The 19451-nt window shown below is 36.4% G+C and overlaps 1 protein-coding gene and 1 pseudogene across 2 annotated transcripts in view; both read left to right on the forward strand.

Moving 5' to 3' along the window:
- Positions 1 to 19451, forward strand: part of ACVR2A (activin A receptor type 2A) — an 86510-nt gene that overhangs the window by 16168 nt on the left and 50891 nt on the right. The window lies entirely within an intron of this gene.
- Positions 18306 to 18421, forward strand: LOC112132444 (U6 spliceosomal RNA; annotated as a pseudogene).

The raw sequence follows: 19451 nt of genomic DNA on the forward strand, positions 1-19451 counted from the left end.
GCATGGGAGGAGAAAGGTGGAGAGGGAGAAGAGTGCAAAGTAGTTTCTTTTCAAACTGCAGATTACAACCCATTTGAGGGTTATAAAATCAGTGTAGAGGGTCACCACACACCAAAAAAAAAAAAAAAAAAGGAAAGAAAATAGAAAATATTAGAATGAATCACCCATAGCATAGTATTGTTTCGTGAAACTTCAGTTGTGTGTGTGATTGTATGTGTGTATGTACCGGGTCACAGTGAAAAATGTATTTCTTACTGCGCTATGTGGTCAGAAAAGTTTGACAACCTGTGTTCCAAGAGTTTGGGGTACTGATTCTGAGTTTTTTTTGTTTTGTTTTTTGTTTTTCCCTTACTGTATATGAGGCACATGAAAAATGTAAAGGCAGTCTCTTGACTTCTTGCTACAGTACGTTTTTGGTACTCAGCTACCTTATGAGGTAGTTAACTGTTTTACAGATGAGAAAACAGGGTCATACAGATAAAAAGCTTCACAACTGAGATTGAAACAGAAGCTCACCAGAAGCTCACCTTATTTTAGAATATGTTCTTCTTCCATTATACCATGTTGTTTTTCCTGTAGGAAAAGGAGCTATGTACGACTTCCTTTGTGTTTTAGAGGGCAAAAATTATTCCAGTTGGCCACAGCTCACTGATTTCTTGAGACAAAGCATTGGTTTTAGTGATAAGACAGGGCCACTGAAAGGTGTGAAGAGAGCGGTTAGGAACTCAGTAGAAAGGATGACGTAGTATGTAAGAAAGGAGGGATTTCACCTTTATTTGCTTCTTTGCCCTCTGTAGTACTATCCCTGCTCCTTCATTCCTCACCACCAGTTGGGCTCTTAACTCATGCTAGAAATAGCACGGAATTGAGGATGAGGTTTAGTGAGGAAGGGTAATATAATCATGTCTTTAGCTGAAAGGGGAATGAGGAGGGAAACCCAAGTAGCAGGGCCACCTGGCCACCCAGATGGGTTGGCTGTTCCCAGGTGGCAATTTACAAGTGGGTGTAGGTAAAACAGGGCCTGCTATTAATTGTGTTACAAGCAGAAGTCTTGGCTGTGGAAATTGGTAGCTTTGATATGCTAATTGAAAATAGTTCTTTTTAAAGTTATATTAAGGGAAAGCCTATCTTAAGCAACACTTGGTTAGTCCAGAGTCAGTTACCCATTTTAAGTACTTAAAAATCATAATGTATGTCTTTTAAGAAATCTCTTTTTCTTAGTTTCTGGTAAAAACTAATTTATGCCTCATTCTGATCTCTACCTTGATTTGGAATGGTTTTGGGAAGAAAAAGATTGATGGGAAGGCTCTTCTTCACTAGGAAAGTAACAGAACCATAGCAGACAGGTTGGTTAATTGAACAGAAAGATGAAAGATCCTTACAGAATGTGTTCATCTTCCCCAGGCCGAGTTGGGATTCTTGCTTTTACAATGGGAATTACTGTTTCATAGGGAATAAGTTTTAACTATGTAGTAGTATCTGAAGACTTAGTATTTTTTAGCCCATCACTTGCCCATTCAGTATTGCTTACCATTCTGTATTATAATATCTTGTTAATGTGTCAGGCTCCCAGCTGACCCACTAAGTTGTTACAGATTTTTCAGTGTAAAGTTAGTGTTCAGCTTAGGTTAAGAGTATTGAAGCCAGATGCCTGGTCCTCATCTGGAAAATGGAGATAATAAGGGTAACCTACTTTATTATCCTAATATATTATATCCTACTTTATTATCCTAATATCCTACTATATTATAACAGTTGTTATAAAGTGTAAATGAGTTGATAGATGCAAAGTGCTTTGAGTGATTTCTCACATGTAGCATTCTAAATAACTAGATAAATATTAATTGCTGATGCTGGTTGGTGTTACCCACCAGTGTCAAGCTCTGAACTATTTATTGAATATGAACAAGTTATAATGTAGTGAATGTATTAACAATATTGAGGACATTCCAGTATATTTATTGAGAAACTGTACCTTTGTAGATGGCCATGCTGTTTTGTTTAGGATGCAAGTAGTGTTTATTTATAATATTTATATTTATTTGACTCTGATTTAATTCTAGAACATCATCTGGTGTTCAGGGAAGAATACTAATATTTTCAATTATGTAATTTATTGGTATTGTTTTATGTAAAGATTTTGGGGAGGATCTTTTCAGAAAAGTGTAAAGTAGCATGTCATTCAGTAGTATACAGGTTGAGCATGCCGGATCTGAAAATCCAAAATTTGAAATTCTTCAAAATTCGGAACGTTTTGTGTGACAGCATGATGCTCAAAGGAAATGCTCATTGGAGCATTTCAGATTTCAGATTTTCAGATTTTGGATGCTCAACTGGTATACCACCAATATTTTGAAATATTGAAATATTTGAAATCCGAAAAAAAAATCTGAAATCCAAAACACTTCTGATCCTAAGCATTTTGGATAAGGGATATTCAGCCTGTATTCCCGAATGAGAGCACCTGAAAACCTTCTTTCCAAAGTGAGAGAAAGATAAAGCAGTGCAAATGTGAGAGGGGAATAACTGAAATTTCTAAAAGGGTATCTTGTTTTATTTTCTCAGCATCTGAATATTAACATTTCTGGGTAGTTTCCATGTTTTATAGTTTTTTAAGTGATTTCATGTCTGTTTCTGTTGATCCTATTTGAGCCTGTTTGAACTAGGTTCTGTGTTTTGTTTTAACTCAAACCCTGAGATAATGTAATTTGCTTGAAGTCACTAATCAGTGGAGCTAGAACTAAAACCCTGATTTTCAAGTTCAGTGTTCTTTTGTAGTAGCCAAAAATGCTTTCTAGCTTTTAGAGAGTCCTCTTCCGCTGTCTCCCACCCTTAGTGTTTGCAGTGATTTATAGAGTTGGTTGCTTTGCAGATAATTTTTGTACCACACTTTCAGAAACTCATGTTTAGAGTCTGGGGAGCCAGAAGTAGCAATATAGCAATAGTAAGCACCAAAGAGAACTCTTAATTCTAGGGCAGATTTTTTTTTTTTTTTTTTTTTGGAGTAGGGGGTCTTGCTTGGCTAGCTTGATGTTGTAACTATAAATCCACATGTTAATTGTTGCCTGAAGTAAATTTGTAGGTAAATCCTGCCATTGATTGCTGCAGATGTGCTTTTCTCAATCACTTTTGCTTTTGATTAAGAACATTTAAAATTGTTTTCCTGGGCAGGGCACCATGGCTTCATGCCTGTAATCCTAGCAGTTTGGGAGGCTGAGGCGGGCAGATCACCTGAAGTCAGGAGTTTGAGACCAGCCTGGCCAACATGGCGAAACCCCGTCTTTACTAAAACTATGAAAATTAGCCGGGTGTGGTGGCACACGCCTGTAATCCCAGCTACTGGGGAGGCTGAGGCAGGAGAATTGCTTGAACCCATGAGACGGAGGTTGCAGTGAGCCGAGATTGCGCCACTGCACTCCAGCCTGGGTGACAGAGCGAGACTCCGTCTCAAAAAAAAAAAAATTGTTTTTCTAACAGTCCATTGCTAGATCAGTCTCATTACACGTGTGCCAGAATTTTACATTATTTTTACATTACTACATTACTTGGGTCAAAATTGGAACTGGCGAGTTATGTCACAGCACAACCATTATGTATAACAATAGTATTGCTAATGATTACCATTTGTTAAAACTGTCATTATTAACCACCACTTATAGCATGCACCTTGCTAAGTGCTATTAAGTTTTCATGTTAATGTGCCTGACTAGCCCTACAAGATGATTGTTATCCCCATTTTATAGATAAGGAAACTGAGACTCAGTGACTTGCCTAAGGTTACGTAACTAAGTAAGTAGCAGAACTTAGGTCTGTAAGGCTTACATCTATTCTTTGGAATCTACTATGCTAAAATAATGAGTTACCAATTCCAGGACTGTGTGATGTTTTTTGAACCTGTTCTGCCAAGGTTCTCTGTACTGTTCAAGTTAACAGCAGCTACTGTTGCCAGTACCCCTTGAAACCTATGATGTGGTAAAAACTGCTGACTTATCAAATTGAGGTGAATGATGGTCTATTTGTTTCCTGTGGCTGATATAGCAGAGCTTTCTCCACCTCTGAAATGAAAGTACACTGCTTGACCCTTGAACAATGTGGGGATTAGGGGTGTTGACCCCCTGTGAGGTTGAAAATCCAGATATAACTTTTGACTCCACCAGAACTTAACTAATAATACCCTGTTATTGACTGGAAGCCCTACTGATAACATAAACAGTTGATTAACACATGTTTTGTATGTTATATGTGTTATACATATACTTACTATTTTGTATGTTATATTGTATTCTTACAATAAGGAAGCTAAAGGAAAGAAAATGCTATTAAGAAGAATCATAAGGGAGATAAAATATTTTTACTCTTTATTAAGTGGAAGTAGATTAGTCTTGCTGTCTCAGGGATGACAGAGGTAGAAGAAAGTCTGCATACAGGTGGATTCACACAGTTCAAACCCATGTTTGAGGGTTGTTTGAGGGTCAGCTGTAATTGTCCATAGCTGCTTAAAAACTGAGTAACAGAAGTTGTTCCTTTTGGTTATATAGTGAGCCAGAATCAGAACTAGGTCAGAATTCATTTGCTCTGATCACCACTTGAGTAATTAGAGAATCAAATGTTCAAAGTAAATGCATCTTCTTAAAATGATTATACCTTGACTCAGAGAAGTTGAATTAGTTGAAATTTGCTCATGTAGAAGAAAACAAATCCATGTTGCTTTTGACTCATATTTAGAACATAATTTAATGTTAGTGGTTATTAATTGCTCATTGGTGCCTGTTTCCTGTGTTGGGTGAGTGAGGAAGAACACGCTAGATAAGTATGAATAGTTCTGGCATTAGGATTTGTGGTTCCCCTCTTCACATTATTTTTTAAGACAAATTGATTAAATGATGTAGCATACTTTGTTTTTCCTAATTGAAGGACCTCAACTTTCTGTTACTGTAACTTTTTGTTTTTTTTTGAGAGGAAGTCTAACTCTTTCACCCAGGCTGGAGTGCAGTGGCGCGATCTCGGCTCACTGCAACCTCCCCCTCCCAGGTTCAAGCGATTCTCCTGCCTCAGCCTCCTAAGTAGCTGGGATTACACGTGCGCTCTAGAACGCCCAGCTAATTTTTTTTTTGTATGTTTTTAGAGGTGAGGTTTCACCATGTTGGCCAAGCTGGTCTGAAACTCCTGACCTGGTGATCCGCCTACCTTGGCCTCCCTAAGTGCTGGGATTACAGGTGTGAGCCACGTTGCCCGGCCTGTTATTGTAACTTTTAAAGTATTGATTAGCTTGCAGAAACTGAGATATGAAGAGAATAGGAAGAAAGGGAAATTTCTTATCTGTGTTTTTTAGTCTAGGGAATATGAATAAAAGATGGCAAAGGAGTAGTGAAGACAAGTAACAAATTCCTAGGGACTTGATTTGAATTTAAGGGATGGAATTTATAGAAAACCAAATATAGCCATAATCCGTTTAGTTATAATTTCCATTATAATTAAACAATAATCCATTTAGTTGTTGAAATCAACCAACAATTCAGGGGACCCTGTTATGTTCTTCTCATTGTGCCAGGTACTATGGAGCTTACAAAAAGAGTGTAAAGTTTTTAATTGTCTAAGAAAACAGTCACTTTGGAATGATAAACCATATGCTCTAAAAATACACATTCTGAAACTAAAAATGCAATATAAAAACATGAGACACATTGATTACTAAAATTAATGATATCTGACACCAAGTGACTTTTTTTTTTGGGAGGCTTGGCTTATCTTTTAGGACTTCACTAGGTTGGGGATGCATTTCAGATTCTACTCCACCTAGTCTTGGTTCTTGGCCTTGTTTCTTTCTGAATTTATTGCTGCTAAAATACAAGCACCACGAGGATAGGGATTGTGGCCCTCGTGTTTATTACCACAGTCCTAGTGTCCAGTGCTCAATAAATACTGTTGAATAAATTAATATGAAAGTCTTCCTTTTTCCTCTCACCATCCAGTTTCTTCAAATGATTCCTCTGTATGTGGCTCCACATCTGTACCTTTTGTTCCCTCTTTAAGCAACTGTTAACCTAAAGTAAGTGACAAAATTCTCTCAAAGATTAAGGATTTTTTAGTAGCCTAATCTAAAGCATTCTTATTATATTTGATTATGAATTGACTTTTCTGTAAGTTTGACGCTATTGTCTGCCCGTTCCTTCTCAAAGTTCTCTTGTCCTGTTACACTCCCAATTCTGTAGCCCCTTGCTACCTCAGTATTCATTCTGCCCATCCTTTTTGTGTTGCTGTTTCTCAGAGTTTAATCCTTAAAGGAATTTTGCTCTACATACCCTTCCTGTTGAAGTAATCCCATCTCATCTTCACTTTTTGACTAAGTGTAGGAGATGTCCAGAGTTACCTTGCTGATTCTGATCTCCCTCCTGAGCTCCAAACTTATTTATTAGTCATCTAGTAAACATTAAGTATATGTCACAACTGGGAGAAGAGATGAATAAGACACAGTCTTTACCCTAGAGGATTCATAGCCTAGTGGGAGGAAAATGATTAGTAAACTGGCATTTATGCAGCACATGGAATCTATGTTAGAGTCCCTTGGGGTAGCAGAAGCAGCTTTTGGAGTGGGGTCAGGTAATTTTTCCTACAAGGACACTTGAGGTGATCTTGAAGGATGGATGATTAGGAGTTCACCAGGTAAATAGAGAGGGAGAAATATTTTATGTTTTCTCTGTCAGGCCTGGTGAGTTGCTCCCTGGTGGTGGGACAGCTCAGTGTGGACAAGTTTTCCAAGGCCTGAGGACAGTGAGAGAGTAGGCCCAGAGGAGCCAATGTCATGGCCGGCAAAATGGTATCAAGCATTAAAGCCAGAGGGTTAGAAGTGACTGAGAAAACAGGGAAGTTAATAACAAACGAAATACATGACTACTCATTCAAAGCAGTGTATGTAAGGGAATGATTTAGACTAAGACTCTGAAAGTGGCGTGTGCTGGGTTTGTCCTTTTCAGTGATACCTGTTGTATATTGCCGTAGCCATCATGATAGATTAAAGCAGTGCTTCTCCAGCTTTAATATGCATAGGAACCACATGGAGATATTGTTAAAATGTAGATTTTGATTTGTTAAGTCTGGAGTGGGGCCTGAGGTTCCGCATTTCCAAGAGGCTCCCAGTGATGCCATGCTTGGTTCAGGGACTGTACTTTCAGAAGAAAGAGATTAAAGGAGCCAAGAATGGCCAAATGCAGAGGAAACAATTTATACAGGCACATGAATAATTGTTATGTGTTTGAGGAACTGAGATTAGTTCAGGACACTGAGATCTTAAGGCATATATGGGGGATGGAGCAGTGATGGGGGACGAGTCTGCAGAGGTGGGTAGGGGTCAGGTTATGAGGGGCTGGATTTGCTAGGGAGTGTTAACTTCATCCCAAAGACTGTGGAAGGGCCATTTTGAGCAGAAGAGTACTATTATTATTCAGTGCTTTAGAATGAAGAGATGAATTAGGTTTTTATCAAGTTGAGTTCAAAGTACTTGTGGCCCATTCTGATAGGGATATCAAATAAGTAGATAGAGGTAGATCTAAGCTGGACAGAGAGATTTGAGTATTCAGCCAATAGATGTACAGCATGAAATCAACTAGGCAGAATGAGGAATGAAAAGAGACCAAAGATCTAACTCTGGGGAATGCTGTCATTTTTAGAGCAGGGAGAGAAGTTAAGGAAGAGCTTGTAGAGAAGACCAAGGTGTGTCCAGAAAGGTAGAAGGAAAACAAGTATCGTTTCATTGTAAGAAATCTAGATGGAGATAGTATTAAAAAAATGTCAGCTCTAATAAGGTAGAGCCTGAAAAGTCACCACTAGATTTGTCAATTAGGAGATTATTTGTAACTTTACCAAGAGACATTTCGGTAAAGTGGTGGAGACAAAATCCATGTTGTAGGAGATGAGTAGTGAAATATAGATGAGGAAGTGGTTTCAGCTGTGGTCTATTACTTTTCAAGAAATGTTGGCTAAGAAGGGATGTAAAGAGGTGGGGAAGAAAGCCAGTCGAGATGTTTCTGTGCTTAAGAGTTGGGTTCAGGAGAGAGCTTACAGAAAGGGGAAAATTAGAATTGAAACCATTTGGAGCCAGAAACTTGGCTGCCATCTTCAACGTGTTCTTCATAATGTTCTTCAAAATCCAAGCAATTACTAAGTTCTGTCAGTTTGACTTTCCATGTGTTTCTTGAGTCTATACTCGCTTCCTTTCCATTACCAATGTGTTAGTTCCATCCTTACCATCTCGTATCTGGACTCTTTAAGTGGACCTGTTCCTCCCTTACTCCAGAAACTAAACAAAGCAAACAAAAATGCACCAGGGAAACAGAAAACTTCCCTTCCACACTCTTTGCTAGAAACCGTGGAGATTACAGAAACTAAGGGATCTATGAAAATGTACAGATCAGCCCCTGACAGTTAACTTCTTAAAACCCCTTACTCACTTCTTGTCACTTACAAATGATGAAGGTCAAGTTTTTAAACAATACACGCAGTACCCCCAGGATTATTCTTTTCCAGCTTCATTTCCTGCCACTCACTGCCTCCCACTTTAATCTTACAACACTAGAAGACTTCTGATCTTTACTACCCTTGTGCCTTGTGCCTGTACACTCCACTGATTTTGTACTTCCTGCAATTACTGTGGGACACCTCTATCTCACCTCTTCCCTAGCAAGTTGTTAGATGCTTCTTTCTGTGTTCCCATAGCACCTTACTCATTTACTGATTGTTACACTTTCTACATTATTGATATTTTCTCTACTTCTCTCTCTTCACTTTAGAACTTAACAAGTTTTTCTTATTCATCTCTGTATCCTCCGTGAGTGGCTCAGTGCTGGTGGAATCGGTGCCCAGTTCACGTTCACTGAAATGTGAAAAGAGTAATACAAGGAGGTAGTGGCATTTGACTGGACCTTGGAAGAATGATAGGATGTCACCAAGTTCACTTTGATGGGGAAGAGGATTCTATACAGAGCGGCTAGCATACGCAAGAGCTTTGAGGCAGTCAAGATGATAATATTTATAGATAATGCTGGAAACTCCTTTTAGACAGGAGAGAAGAGGTAGAAAATGTAATGGCAGATAATGTTAGAAAAATAAGTTGGGCACAGATGAAATGGAGCCTGGGATGCCGTGTTTTCAGATTTTTCTTTCCTTTTTTCCACTGTAGCAATGGGCAACCTTTGTATATTGTTAAAAAGTAGAAAGTAACAACAACTCTTGAATTTTGAGGAAAGGTTCTGTATTTTCTGGAAGTATCTGATGTGGATAATCTGGTTTTTTTTTCCCCAAGGTTTTAGTCATTTCTGTTTCTATTTTATTTATTTATTTATTTATTTATTTATTTATTTATTTTGAGACAGGGTCTCCTTCTGTAGCCCAGGCTGGAGTGCAGTGACGGGAACATGGCTTACTACAGCCTCCACCTCCCAGGCCCAAGCGATCCTCTCACCTCAGCCTCCTGAGAAGCTAGGACCACAGGCATGCCACCACACCTGGCTAATTTTTCAGTTTTTTTTGTAGAAATAGGGGTGTTGCCATGTTGCCCAGGCTGGTCTCCACCTCCTGGGCTCAAGCAGTCCTCCTGTCTTGGTCCCTCAAAGTGCTGGGATTACAGACGTGAGCCACCATGCCCAGCCTTTTTTTTTTTCAGTTTCCTTCCTAAAGATAAGATGTTTTGTTTTTGTTTTTTTCAGTTATCTTCCTAAAGATTATAGCATGTTGCCCATTTTGGGTATAAGTACTTTCTGTCACTATTCTTTCATATCTTTAAAAGCAGTCCTTGACGAGTTCTAGATTTGTTTTCTCTCAGAGATAATTATTTAATAATGTACCTTGCATTATTTTTTTCTTTAATATTAGAAAATATTCTAATACTCACCTACTTTCATATTCCTTAGAAAACTTTCTACATTTGTTTCCTTTTGGCTGGTAACTTGCTGTTCAGAATTGCTTGTTGAAATTGATAAACCTGGAAGTGTTAATATACGTATGCTTTTCCAGGTTATTTGTAAAAGTGTTGAAATTGATTTTGCATCATTCATAAGAGAGACTGACTATTCTTCCTTGACGTTTGCTTATTCCCTTAAGCCAATAATCTAGTTTATGATTGCAAGACCCTCGCAGTTGTGTTTGGGTGTGTTTAAATGTGGTGTTGTGAAGTTATGGAAGGAAATCCAGGGATTGAATGTGTTTGGGGAACTGTTAGACAAGATTAGGTTAAATAGGGGAATAACATATAGGGTAACAGCCATTGAAAAGCAGTGTGCCTTTTATTTTGTTGCTGTGGAGAAAACAGAAAGCTGTGGCCTATGCTTATGCTCTAGTTGAAGGGAGAATTCTATATTTAAATCAACAGTAAATGTTACAATATAGTTTATATTTAAATGCAAAATTGCATGAGAAACCAGATGAATACCAGCTGAGTAACTAAGAAATCCAGGACAAAGAAAAATCAAGAGGCAAAGTAGGCTGGAAAGCTTCATGAAGGAAATGGGACTTCAGTGAACCTTGAAAGATGAGTTAAAATCTATATAGCTGAAAAAGTGGTTGTGGTTGAGGGGGTGAGAAGTTGCAGGGAAGGCAAGGGAAGGGGCATGAACTAAGATAGGGTGGGACAGTGAGAACAGTATGTTTGCAGTTGTAGGGTTTAGAACTGGGTTGGGAGGGTAAATTATTGCCAGGTTATTTATGTAGGTCCTTGAATGTCAGAGTAAAAGAGTTGGAAAGGTGTTTGGGGCTGTATGAAGGGGTATAGGCGGGTGTAGGGGTATATGGGAGGATGTATGAGGAGGGGGGATGTGAAGGTGTTGTCAGGTGTGTGAGAGGGTCTTGATGTGGTGTATTCTTTAAAGCAAAAGAAAAAAATTAGTAGAGTGAAAAATGTCTGACCTATAAGAAAACCTACTATATCATAAATGCCTGTTAGTCATTGTGATTAGCATAACATTACATTAAGTATTGGCCTATTTTTTCCTCTCTTTAATATTCTACTTGATCATCTTTACTTGTTATTAATTTAATAAAAAATGCTACTTTTAATATGAAATAACTCTATGTATCTGCCCTTTTTTGATTTAGTCTTTGGGTGAAGTATACCTTGCCAGAATGCTGAATTTAACATGCCACTTCTGATTTTTCTTGTTAGAGTGTTTGAGTCTTGAGAGCAGATGTCACATTTCGTACAATTCTTTGGCCTGTCTAGTACCCTGTGGGCTGCCCGGTATGGAGTTGGCACTAAATATTGGAGATCTATGCGTTAACCCTTACGTCTGCAGGCTTGGTAACCTATAAAGTCAGTATGCAGTAACTCTGAATATCATAGATAATTGTCGTGAGTCTTTTAGTTGCCAGAACTGTTTACCCTGATTTATCTCATTTCATTCTCCTGTTTAATCCACTGACTATATCGTGAAGACGACCCCATTTTTCCTTCTTCCCTTTTAATGAGTTTCCTTTTTCATTACTTCTCAGTACAGACTGCTTTCTGCATATGTGCCATTCTTTTCCCTGAGTACCCTCTTCCTTCTTTATATACTTCTTTTTATACTTTCCAAATATAGCTAGAATCTTTTTCATATACTGCTTCTATGAAGCCTTTTTTAATTAATCTTTTTTATTCCTTTTAGTCTTTATTCACATTCCTCATGTATTCTGTTTGCCAATAAGCTATAAATTATTTTCAATAAATTTCTAAATTCTTGATATATTTGATATTCAGAATGAATTGCAGATTCCCCAAGGGCAGAAAAAGACTCTTCTATTTCTTTTGGTGTGTTTCCATGATGTTTTGCATATTCTGAGCATTTAGATATGGTTATTGTTACAAGCTCGGTCTCCTCTCCTGTGCCCAGAGCTCATGTGTGGAAAGGTGCCTCCCCTGCTTTGTTAAAAGTCCTCTGGTTCTCAGACTTGATTTTTTTTTTTAGATATACATTTGCTAGGAAGAAATTGTTTTTCCTTTCTCTTTGTCAATGTTGAGTAAATGCCAATAAGTTAATATATTAATACTACTTAAATTAGTGGTTGAATACGCTTTATTCTGCACTTAGCTCCTGCTAATAATTTTCTTTGCATTTTAATACCTAAATTCTAAGAACCTGAAGGGACATCAAGAAATAATTTAATTTGATCTGCTTTTAGGTCATGGTTTTATTCAAGTAAGAAAATTTGCAGAATATCTAGCCTAGATGCCTCTGCATTTATGTAGGTATGTATAAAATTATAAGTATATTTTTATATCAGGTATATCAATATTTTGTGAAGAAAAAGTAAAAAGAAAGAACATGCTATTTGCTGTATGTTCTAGCAAGCAAAAGTGTAGAATAGCTGCTCTTATGCCTTGCACTGCCTTTTCAGTTTCAGTGGAATTGAGCAGATATATATTGAAAAATTCATTGTATAATATTCTGAGGACTAAGTCTCCTTGTTAGGCATGTGTTAAGATTTCATTTTAAAGACAAACTTGCCTTCTACTCTTTGGGGTCACCTATAGAGCTGCTTAAATTGCCATCTTCTTGCTCTTCTTTTAATTGACATCTTGTTAATTTTTCTGCTCATTTTCTTCTCTTGTTTCTTTCTCCCATTTGCATTCCTTATGACTTGATTTCATTTGTTCGTTGATCTTTGGCATGAGTAGGAGAAAAATAATTTGTTGAATGCCTACTGTATTAGAGATTTTTATTTATGAAGATTGCTTGTTCTCTGATGCAAGTTATTTTACCCAACATAGTGACAAACCTGATCACGTATTTTCCATTTTCTCGTTTGAGTTAACATTGAAAATATGGAGCCCGTGGTTTGATATGTATTTATTCTACCAGAGCAAAATTTTAATGATTGATAGCTCACTTCTTAAGTGTGTTCCACCTGCCACTTTTGCATCTACCAAAAAAAGTCATACATTATTTTTGCACATTAGCCGTAGTGTGTAAAGCCCAATTAAAAGTAAGCCATGCGCTGATGCAAAAAGCTTATTATGTCTTAATGGAAAGTTAATATCATGGATATTCAATGTGTCATGTAATTGATTTAAAGCATTGATAGCTTACCTTATGTTGTGCTTAGTATTTTCAGAATACTTTTCAACAGACATTTCTCTCTCTTGCCCCTTTTTCAGTCTGGCAGCAATAGACTGCAGTGATTTTTTTATTTGATGTTTTGGTTTATCACTGCCACTTATGCAAATTCAAGAAAGTTGTCAATGATGTATTTCTTGGCCCATACAATTAAAGAAGTATTGGCTTGATCTCTTCCTTTGACATACAAACTACTAGATGACCATGGTAGAAGTCTGTTGTCCCTGAGTCATTTTGTTGAGCAGGATTTGTTGTAGATGTTTAAATGCATCCTTTCTGAAAATTATGATTTTTTTTTCTTAATAACACATCTTTTAACTCCTAGCATTTTGTATGCATTTAGTTTTACATATAGATATTTTACTAGTAGAAGTTATACTTGTCTTTCTATAGTTTCCAGGATTTTCTTTTTCCTTTGTTAGAGGTAGCCATTACTTTACCTTCTTGGAGGCACATTTTAAGTACACAGGAGAGAAAGCAATAAGAAAAGTTCCAGAAATTACTTGAGAGAGTAATTTCCAAGTACAAGACAGGACTGTTTCTAGGGTAGGCAAGTTGGTTTATGTGTTCATTTGTTTGACACCTGTGCCCATTTGTTTGACACTTGCGTTGGAGACACTCGTGTTAGCTTGTAGTTTTCCTTGAAATGCCCACATACATTATTTGTGATGAGACATCATTTTAGATTTTTTAATTGGATGAACTAGTTGGTATAGCATTGAGGAAATGATTGAACAGATAGAGTGGCTGTGTTCTAAGAATGCCTCATATGGCATGGGTTATAATGAGGTCATTGGGACAATCAAGTTTAGCACTATGGAGTGTCTAGAGTGGTGCTGCAAAAGAAATGCAATGCAAGCAGCAAATATGAGCCAAAAAATGAAATTTCAGATTTTCTAGTAGCCACATTAAATGTTTTTAAAATAAAATTAATTTTAGTAATGTATTTTATTCAACACAGTATATTCAGAATATCATTTCAATGTATAATCAATATGAACATGATTAATGTGGGTTTTTTGGTACTAATTTTTTGAAATCCAGTGTGTATCTTGTACTTACGGCACATCTCAATTCATATTAGCCACTTTTCTAGGACTCTGTAACTATACATGGCTAATGGCTACTGTATTGGACAGCTAAAGTCTAGAGCATTTGGTGAAATTGTGAAATTGTGATGATGCCAGGAAATTGGGGAAGCATAAGAGGAGCAAATATGAATCTCTAAGGTAGACCTTGTGCAGGGAATTCTATAGGAAATGATATCTATATACTTTTGGGAGAGAGTCAGAAACTGGTGTGAAATGAAACTTTGATGATGGTGAAACCATTTGGAAGATGAGAATGGCAGAGATTCGAAAGAAAATGAAAATGGGAAACGGCAGAACTCGACAATGGTTAATATTCTATGACAAGGCCAAAATAGTTGGTTCTTTTTAAGAAAAACATCTTTTTCATCCAAGGGCTTTTTAGCCTACGCTGTATCTATATAGCATGGAGGAGAGAAGTAGTTATTCATGAAACACAAGAGAAACCATTGAGATCAGCAGATAAAATTGATTGCAGAGGAATAATGTGGATAGCAGGGTGGCATGGAGGATGAATTATGCTAATATAGTAGAGAGGAAGAGTCTGAGGTAAATGATTGATTTTTGTAAAGTAATAACTGGACAAAGTTCTTGGTGACTTAAGAGCAAATGAAAGATTAGGCAGAATACTGTATCAGAATTTATTGCTTTGACAGTGAAATAAGATAGGACCTAGTGATAGGGACTTTGGTCACAGTATATAAGTGGTTAAGAGCTCATGCACTTAACTTTAATCCAGTCTTGACCACTTAACTTTGTATTTCTTTGCAAGTTAAAATTATCCAAGTCTCAGTTTTTTCATCCATAAAATGGGCAGAAACACCTACTTCATAGAATTACATGGATTAAATGAGATTATATATGTAGCAACTTTGACTAGTATGACACATCTTCCTGTTATTTGTCTTAGTTTGGGATATCCAGAGGGAAAAAAAAGAGTTACCATCGTGTTTTCTTGGAATACATGTTTATACCACATCTTCTAAGTTGTTACCCCTTAAAGCAGTTTTCAGAGTTCAGCTTGGTGAAATCTCTTGATTAGTAGTTGATGAAATTTCTTTATACATAATTCCTATTAGGTGAAGAAAGAAGTTTCTAAGTCTCATTTTGTGATTGGTGTTGAAAATGAAAATGAGGACAGACGTCTGGGATTGAGTCTCAGCTCCACCATATAATGACCTAATCACTTCATCTGTCTGGGTCTTAGTAGGACTTGATTATTTCTCAAACTGTGGTGTGAGGACCTCTGGCATTAGAATCACTTTGGTTGTTAGATAAAAATACAGATTCTTGAGCTGCACACTAGGGCTGCTCAGTCAGTCTCTGAGAGTAGAGCCAAGGAAGTTTTATTTAACACTCAAATATAGCTGTTGCATATCACATCCAATTGGAGAACCACTAGAATGGATGATTCTGAGATCTGGTTTGGTTCAAGATGAATCTACTATGCACTGTGTTAATCTAGAGTAGGAGTTGGGTAGGAATAATAATACCTATTCCTGTTTACAACGTAGGATTGTTGTGGGGGATGAAATAAGATAGTTTTAAGTTTCTAAAGGTAGGTTTAAGTTAAAAGATATTTGAAGGTAAGACTCCTGTAGATTATAACATCTAAAGGGCAGTGACTTTTCTGTACTAGGTGAGTCTAGGTGGATCATAGTTCTCATTAAGTTGTTTTTGATGACAAATTTCATGTCCACCAAATTATGAGCTTATTTTTATCTCTTTCATCCACATTTAATTTTTTGCTTATTTTAGTTGTGTAGAGGTGAAGCGGGATTATAGACGTTCAAACCAGATGGATACATAATTTGAAATATTAATATCTGTTTAAATTTAGAGGTTTAGAGTGTGTCAGTATTATAAATTTTTTTCTCACAGTCTCTGTAACTCATTAATCATTTAAGGTAGATTGTTCTGTTTAAGGATTATCTGTAATCTACCCATAATACTCTTTTTCCATCAGTTAACCCCTTCTGCTCTCAATTAATGATAAAACCAACCCAGAACAAAGAGCCACCCTACCATGAGTGTACTTTATGGGGATAAAATACAATCTCCCATTTTCTCCATTTCCAGAGAGATATATATGCTCTCTTATTGAGCAGTGTAACTACTTTGTGTTCATTACAGTGTTTCGTGCTTTAAAAATTTTTATTTAATCCTGCACATAACTAATAGAATCTCTTTTTTCCCCTGTGGAAATAAAAAAACTGCTTATTAAAAATGCAGAGCCCCAGACGAACAGTACACTTTGAGAGAATTTCAGTGGGTCTGGAATAGGCCTGGAAATCAGCATTTTGATGATTTTGATGGAGGTTGTGCACTGTGAGAAACATTGCTCTGTTTCTTATTACCTCCAGAGGCATAAACATGTAGGTACTGTCTACATGAAATAAATTAGGAATGGTATGCTTCTAGCTTGAAAATGAACAAATAAATGTACATATCCATGTATGTTGGTGTATGTTTTACATAGGAACTGAAGATGATATTAGCACAGATGTCAGATAAAGGGACAAACCTACCATCCACAGGTTACAAGTGTTTAGTATTACAGAAAACATTTTTATAAAAAGGAAGATCATAGGACATGTAACCTCTCAAAGTTTATACTTCTCAGCCTTCCCTTTTAGGTTAGCTTCAGGGATCTAGAAGCATTACCATCTATCACAGAAAACTGTAAAAGATTATGTGGCAAAATAGGGAAGCAGAAATAGAATAGACAGTGTACTTATGTTAAGAAAAAGTACTTCTATTAAGAAAAACTATTGAGCTTTATTGGATACCGAGTACTGTGCTCTTGCAAGCATCTTCTACAGCACTAGTGTTCACCTCTTAAAAGCATTAAATGATACTGGCATTGCCTTCATTACCTTCAGTCCTCAGTTTTTGGTCCTCTTTCCTCTTCCTCATTTAAACAGTCTACTCACTCTTATTCTATTCTTGTAATTATCTCACTTTTTTGGCTTCCATGACTTCTTGCTTTTCTTTTTTATTGTATAGTATAAATACAAAATGAATAAAACAGCTTCTAAAAGAAAATTTAAAGTATGTATCAAAACTGAGCAAAAAATTTAAATTTGGTTTAATAAAACCCATTTTCTATATACCAGTGTTGCTGTTTTCTCTTTTAGGTATTTACCCCAAAATTATGCCTTGAGGCATATGCCTCAAGGTTGAGGTATATGCCATAAATTGCTTATTTATATTTTTAAAATGCTAATATTAAAGGCTGAGATCTTGGACTGTGTGGCACCTAGGGACATAATTCTCATCAGCCTGTCACTGTCATTCACTTCATCAGACTTATAAGGGCTTTTAACACCTGTAGATAAGTAAGTTCCTCTTGGGCTCTTTCATTGCAGTTGTTTCCTCTTCTTAATTTGTTTTTAAAAAGCAGAATTATTCTTCATTAGAAATTGGAGCAGGTGGATTAAAGTGATGAACAAGGAGAGGATATATGAGTTCCACTAGGAATTGGTCTTCAAATTTAGTGGAAGGCCAGGGATTAGAATTGGTGACCCCTGACTCATCTGCCAGCCAGTTGCTTAAATTGAGAGCAGTTCTGATAGACAGTTGTTCCTTCTGTCCTTTCAACTACATTTTGTCTCCTTTTCTTCTATGTGTTGCTCCTGTCCCTTCCCCATGTCCTCAATGCACAGATACGCCACTGAGTTTGAAAAGGGATAACTGGTAGCCTTATTAGTAAAAGCTGCTGTGTCTCTCTATTCTTTTACTTTCTTCTACACATGTCTTGATCGCAGGATTTTATGCTCTGAGTAGACCTGAACGTAAAAGTTGACCAGCTGTGGCCTTATTTAGTTTTTGGCGTTCCAAAAGTAGCTTTTAACATGGAGAAAAGTGCCCTATTATTTGAACTTTTTTGAATCTTTTGGTATCTTTCAGTGGCCCACTAGTAAGAATTTTTTTGTCTATGTTTAAATGTTTCACTAATAGAAGACTGGGAACAGTTCCCACTAATTATTATGGTTCTGTGGATCTTTGTTTTTTAAGAAAATGATGGATGTAAACATTTCTCTGAGGAAAGAAATGGGGGAATGACATTCAGGATAGGTTAACAAAAGTCACAAAGTTTTTTTCAAGACATTTGTTTTATTAAAACATAAGCAAGGTGCTTGCTTTGGCAGCACGTATACTAATATCGGAATAATGGAGAAAACATTAGCATGGCCCCTGGTCAGGGATGCCATACAAACTCATGAAGAACATAAGCAAAGAAAGATATATCACCTTGTTAATTTAACTCTTCCACTATTGAATTTAAAGTAAGGAGTTAAACTTTGTTTATTATTCTTTAGTTCTACTTTTCCTGAAAAAAAAATTGCTTTTACTCTTTGCTTAGTAAACAGTTTTTCTTATTTTATTAGTTCACATAGATAGTAAAACTTATCAGTCATTGATTATTGTTGAAGTAAACATGACCTTTCAAGTGAAAGTTATATTAGTGAAGTTGATAAAATTTGTAAACTAAATGTGAGTAATAGGCTTTACAGATGTTTATATGAAAGCTTTCTGTTTCTGTAGGGGGCTAGTCTAGGCTGTGTTGTCCATGTTTTGTTGCTGTGTCTTATCTATGTTCTGCTGTAACTTTGATCCTTGCTTTAAACTTTACATTTATCATGCTGCTTTTTTTACTCTTTGAAAACTGTATTTCTCAATTACCGACTATACAGAGAAATGTGAATACTTATAGTAGAAGCTGTTGCCTGTAGTATGTGATTTTTTTTCCATTAAATTATGAGGGCAAAATCTATAGAGCTACTATTAAAATAATTCTTTGTGGTAATTAACATAGGACAGAACTGTCTTTTTGTTAGATTTTAGGCAGTGTTAATATAACAAGACTATAAAAGTGTCAGAGGAAAATTTTTTATTTTGGTTTACAAGACAAAGAATTAAGCTGGATTTGGAGGAAATGTTTTTAATTGTAAACGTGAAAGATTTAAATTAAATATACTTTGGAATATTAAACAAAAACGTGTGTGAATCTGGTTTTATTATTCCTGCTACTCTTCTTTTATAGTACTTATGTAAGCCAGTATCGAAAACAACTTTGGTGATTGTTGAAAGGTGTTGGGTTGAGGTTTTTACCTTTAAAGTGGACAGACATGACTTTTACAAATAAGACTTTTACTTTTTTTTTTTATTAAGAAAGAGGCCAGGAACTATGAACTAGATTTAGATATTTATCTGATTTAGAATGTTTATCTGAAATTTTTGGTTGCCTTTTCTCTGAGTTTGAAGGGAAGACTGCCCT

The sequence above is a fragment of the Pongo abelii genome, chromosome 11 (genome assembly GCF_028885655.2).
Source record: "Pongo abelii isolate AG06213 chromosome 11, NHGRI_mPonAbe1-v2.0_pri, whole genome shotgun sequence".
Classification (NCBI taxonomy): domain Eukaryota; kingdom Metazoa; phylum Chordata; class Mammalia; order Primates; family Hominidae; genus Pongo; species Pongo abelii.